The sequence below is a fragment of the Bidens hawaiensis genome, unplaced genomic scaffold (genome assembly GCF_021521415.1).
Source record: "Bidens hawaiensis isolate Kalapana, Puna unplaced genomic scaffold, B.hawaiensis_p1.1 tig00008319_1, whole genome shotgun sequence".
Classification (NCBI taxonomy): Eukaryota; Viridiplantae; Streptophyta; class Magnoliopsida; order Asterales; family Asteraceae; genus Bidens; species Bidens hawaiensis.
In genome coordinates, this window is record NW_027491590.1 from 812,571 (window position 1) to 818,532 (window position 5,962).

The 5,962-nt window shown below is 32.0% G+C and overlaps 1 pseudogene; it reads right to left on the reverse strand.

The window, feature by feature from the left end:
* Window positions 1-2,716: 2,716 nt before the first annotated feature.
* Window positions 2,717-4,875, reverse strand: LOC143637452 (phospholipase A1-IIdelta-like; annotated as a pseudogene).
* Between the last annotated feature and the right edge of the window lie 1,087 nt (window positions 4,876-5,962).

A 5,962-nucleotide genomic window follows, 5' to 3' on the forward strand; every position in this document is an offset into this window, starting at 1 on the left:
AATAATTCAAATTAACTTTAAAATCAGTTTGTTTATAAATTAAGGAAAATCAAAGTATATACTTTAATATGTTAATGGGATAATTAAATTACAATATTCATGTTAATTAAGTTATTTAAAACAATAAGGAAAGTTAAACTAAATAAATGGTATTAATGGGATAATTCATATCGAATAGATTAAAACATGCCGGAAAAAAATATAGATCAAACTTATCTCGGATTTCCGATATACAATCATATTTATTTTTTATAAACACAAGAAGATGAATATACATGAATATTAACAAAATAAAATATACATCATCAATAAAATTAAAATAAATGCATATTATAAACACATAATTATTCAATGAAATTAAATTATATGAGTCGGCAATTACCTGCAAATAATAAAAAGAATATTAATATTGATATTATGAATTATTTTAATTATAACTAATAACCGAAAAATTTTAAAGGTGTTAACGCAAAAACAAAATTTAAAGATGTTACCAGAAAAAAGATTGTATAAGCCGTGACACTCACCTGAAATTATAAACTAAAATATTAATGTTGATATTATGCAACAATTGTTATAGGAAAAACACATATACGGAAATTGTTACTGAAAAAACTTACCGGAAATACTTACCGGAAAAACGTAACAATGGAATATAAGATTTTTATTAACAAACTAAAATGAAATATTCAACAAATTAATCGGGTAAATAACCTAAAATAATGTAAAGCAACCATTATTATAGGTATAAAACATAGCCGGAAAAAACTTAACGGAAAATCTTACCGGAAATACTTAACGGAAAAACTTAAAACGTCCACATATCACCTTCATGCCCGTTTATGATTTACAACCTAAACTGATTTTAATAAAATCAGTTAACAATGAGAATAAACATAAAAAAGTTAGAAGAAACAATAACCGGTGAAAATAATAAGGTTGCCGGAAATAAATAGATAAACAATCGGAAGGTTATTATAAAATACAAACTTACCGAAAAATTGATACAAATCTTGAATGATATTCGCCGGAATATATTAATAGGTGAAAGAGAGAAAAAGTTGAATAGGGTAAAAAATTAAGAAATGTTATGGTTTAAATATATGTTAGTTGATGAGTTGGCATGCTTAAGAAAGGTAATGTGTGACATGGCAATGAGGTGACATCCTATATGTACACCCTAGAATGGTGACATGTGAAAATTGCTCCTTACTTTAATAGTATGTATAGATATGAATTATTAGACAAGTTTATTACCTTTCATTAAATCTTGGTTACTTTTCTCTAATGATGGATTAAAATAATAAATTATACTACTACAAACTAAGACATTTGCTATTTATAACTTTTCCAGAAGGTGTATTATTCGAAGTTTTATATAATTTACTATAAAACGATTACAATAAAAACTGAAAACTTTTAAGAGTATTTTCTTGCTTTACGCTACATTTTAATTAGTGTTAAAAACTGAAAACTCTTTAGAAAATAAAACTGTATTGTTTGTTTTACAATTGCTGTAAACACTAATGTACAACTACTATGTATTAACAACATTTGATAGGTATATTATTTATTGTATATCAATTATTTACTAAATTTGTATTTTTCTTAAATTATCTATATAGTATACGGGTCTCAAACTAGTACGTACTATGTGAATTATATATTAGCTTGCGTCGTATAAGTAAGGTATAATATTAGTACGAATTTGTGATAAAATCATTTGTTTTACTCCTTTTTTTTTTAATTAAACATCAAAAATGTGTTAGCATGAAAACGATTTTTGTCTAATATGTTTAACTAGCAGAGTAAGTTGAAGACATCACTGGGCTAAGGGCAAACACTAAGAATTATATAACCAAACTAGGTTTAAATCCGCCGTGTTGGCAGCGGCTTGACGTAAATTCGGTTGACATCAGTTAAGTTCATCACGACACCTGCACTAAATCAAAAAATTATATGTGAACGCCCAAAATAGTGTCAGCATACGTACAACTTATGATGAAAGCGACATATATATACAATCAATATCTGATAAAAAAATAAATTAGTAAACGTATAGCTTATGATACCCAAAATAATATAAGTAAAACAACGTTTATTCGGTTGGCAAATTACAAGAGTTGCGACGAAAATTCGGTCAGCATCTATAGGTTTGCCACAACACTTGAATTAAACCCAAAAAATAATTTCGAAAAATTGACATCTTTATAAAGAACAAACAAACTCGGGTGTTGCAGCTGCGAGTTGACATACATTCGGTTGGTAATAATTAGGTTTGTTATCGTACCAGAAGTAAACATAAAATAGAATTTCGTTTTGGTTAGGTTTGTTACGATTAAATTTTAACGGGGTTAGTGATTTGGATGTAATTGGCAAAAATTAGAAAACGTGGAGGATCCATATGCAAAAAATAAATTTTTTGGACTAAATTCGCATTATTTGCCAAACCACAAGCACGAAAATGACACTTTACTCAAGAATCTATATGTGCAGCCAACAAGAATCGAACCCTGGCAAGAAGTTAGCAAAACAAACACAAGCCAACATACAATTACTAACAACTTTGTCTTAAGGTTGAAACAAAAATCATAAATACTAAAACTGTTGGTTTCTAAAAAGTAGTTGTGACACCAACATTTGATATTTATCTATATATATAATTATGTATAATATGAATCATTGAACACACAACAAAGGCTATAGGCACTAGAAGCTATACTGGTAAGTCATGCTCATGAGGATCTATTTGTGATAAAATAGTCACATGGATCGCTCAACTACCCATGATTTCTGCTCCGGATCGGCTGTACCAAAAGTGGTACGAAAACGATCCCAGAACGCTATGGATCGCGATTCCAATCTAATAATTGGCGTTCCAGATTTAGATTTGATGGTACCATGAAATTGACGTTCCGCTGCAACGGCGGTTGTGCTTCTGGCACCGAAAATGGTGTACTCAATGAATCGCAGACGCAGAGGCGTTGGCCAGTTAGGTTTACATCACCGTCGTGATTATAGATAGAAACCAATTTTGACTTTTCAACAAATGTTTCAGATTAGTCTCTAGTTTTTAAAGCTAGCTTTAACTTTAATTTTCATTTAAAAATGTAGGCTTAAAATTAAATTAATCTTAACAATACAAAATAAAGTTTTAGATTAGTCCCTAGGATATTCAAGTGTTAAGTCAAGCTTTAACTTAACTTTCATTTTAAAAAACCTACTTTAAAATCAAACTAATATTTAAAAATAAAAAATAACCATATATTAGTTCATACTCCCAAAATAATGGGCACATCTTACCATATTATATTGTACATCGTACTGAATCGATTCGAAATGAGCCTACCTCCATTCGTACCGAATTTCAAGGACATAGGGAATTGCGATCCCGTTCCACATTCCCGTACCGCGAACCATGTGACTATGGATAAAACCCAATCACAATGCTTATTGAGAACCATTACTTTGTTCTTTTCAGCCCACCAATTCACGGGTATTTGGAACTCTTTTATCAGCATATCAATTGACATGTTCACCCATCCTGAACTCATTTTCACTAAACCCCAATCAAACTCACCATTCTTCCCATTCCAACCACTTAAAGAATGCAACATACCCTGTAAGTCACGATAAAGAATTGGATGAAACAAGTCATTTGACTTACTTTCCTCTTTCAAGTATGGCGATTTCTTAGTGTCAATCAATATCTCGACCCTAACATCAACATACTCATGCACTTCACTTGGCACACTCTTTTATATATTCTTACTAACCCATTTCAGTATCTTGCTTGGCCAAAATGGGATGATGTCGGGATCGTTCTTTACTTTTAATACCCTAAGGTTAGGTAGTTCCTCCATCTTCACTTTAAAACATTGATTCCCAACTTGCGGACAACCGAAAATGAAAGGCGTTACATTTATGTTTGGTGTAAGACCGTTCCTAGAAAGGTCGAAAGCGGATAAAATAGCTAGACATGCACTTAGACTATGTCATGTGCATGCTATGCTTACCTTTTCCTTTATGTACTTTTCCAGTAATTCTTTGATTCGTTCCAATAGCTGTGTTTGGGCACTTGGTGGATTAAACTCGGAGTTCGGGTCTTTTGTGTTGTAAATTGTAAGCCATCCTCCCATGACTTGTGCTTTCTCTTTTTTACTACAAGAAATTTTGTCTGATATGACGAAAATTTCACTCCCTATAGCGACGACTTGTCGTAGAGAAACCCTTTAGCGAAGAAAAGCCGTTGCAAGCTTTGTTGTCACTTAAGGTGTTGTTTGTTTTTTTCAAAGGTAAAATGTCTGCAATCTGCGTACCACATCTGCAGGTATCTGTAGCGGAAGAGGCAAACCAAACCTCTGCAGGCTGCAAGAAGAAGACTGTTTGTTTTATAACGTCTGCAGGCTGCTAAATGAGACATAAATTTTGAATAAGCCGAAATTTAAATAAAAAAGTCATTCAACATCGAAATTTAAACAATACTCAAAAAACACTGAAATAATATTCATAAAACAACAGTAATGTTTTTTTATTTTAAATAATTTGTTCGATACTTTGCATTAACTGCTTAGCAATTTCATCGCATAACTGCGCCATATATTCCCGATTTGATGTAGTGCCATGTTCTTTAATTTCGTCTTCTTCAGCATCAACGTGCACATGAATATCTCTGAATGACACATTGGGTTAATCTTATTGTTCAAACAACTCATCAAACCTTTATTCCTAATAAAATTATGTAGCGCGAAACATGCAATTGTAATGTTCCTTTACGCCTCCAACGGAAATGGTGACATCCTCTTCAATATAGGGAATCATGCTTTCAGAAACCAAAAGCACGCTCAATGACATTCCAAAGTTTTGCATGTGCATGGTTAAATTTTTCTTTACTGGTCAATGCACGTCTCAGACAAAAATCTCAAAGCCAATACCTCACATTACGATATGGAGCCATAAATCCTCGTGTGTGAGCATACGCGGCATCACAAAGAAAATATTTTCTTTATAAAGATATAAGTTTATTAGAATATTAACTAAGATAGAAATAATTAACAAACAATAAACATACCTGGTAGTGGAAACAAGAATGACGCATGTTGATGTATATAAAAATATACATCTTTTGAACATCAAATAATCTCTAAAAACTACAACTTTAATTGTATAATATAGTTCAAATAACTACTTATCATGTGGAATTGTATTTTTATGTGAATCCAAACCTCAAACGAAGAAACGAATGAAAATCCAAAGAAAAATCAAAGAAAATCCAAGAAAACAGCAAAACACACCCCTATGTTTTTCTATTCAAGAAAAGATCAAAATCTGCAAGAAAAGACAAAATACTAGACATCTGGACACGGGGTCGTGCTTCAAAGAACATGAGGCAGTGATAACCTTTCAGAAAAGACAAAAGAAAATATAACAGACACCCAAAAACACAGGGCTATGCCTCAGGAAGCACGCCCCTGTGGTGAGTCAGCATGTACGATCTGACAGAGCATTAAATGCGAGTGGACAGCTAGACACATGGGTGTGCCTCATGGAGCACGAGGCCGTTCCTTAGTTCCCAGGCTGCCTATAAATAGTGGAGTATGTTGCCTTCAGTTGGTATGCTTGAAGAAAAGTTCTATACGGGTTTCACTTATAAAAACACCCACATTACACTTATATAGAAGATCTTGTGGAGAGTTTGAAGGCTTGGAGGCTATCATCGTCATCATCCATCATAATTGAAGATGGAAGATTCATCCACATTTGGTTAGATTTTTCTAGTTTGATCATGTGTTTGTTATCTTTATCTCTTTTAATGTTAATAACCATGCTCATTATGAGCTAAAACTCCATTACCATCTAATTTCTATGAAGAAGTTTTGTTTTACTTGATGATTATATTAAATATGTTATTTAGTTTAGTAAAGTACATGGTTATTTTGCAATTATCCTTTGATGAAAAATG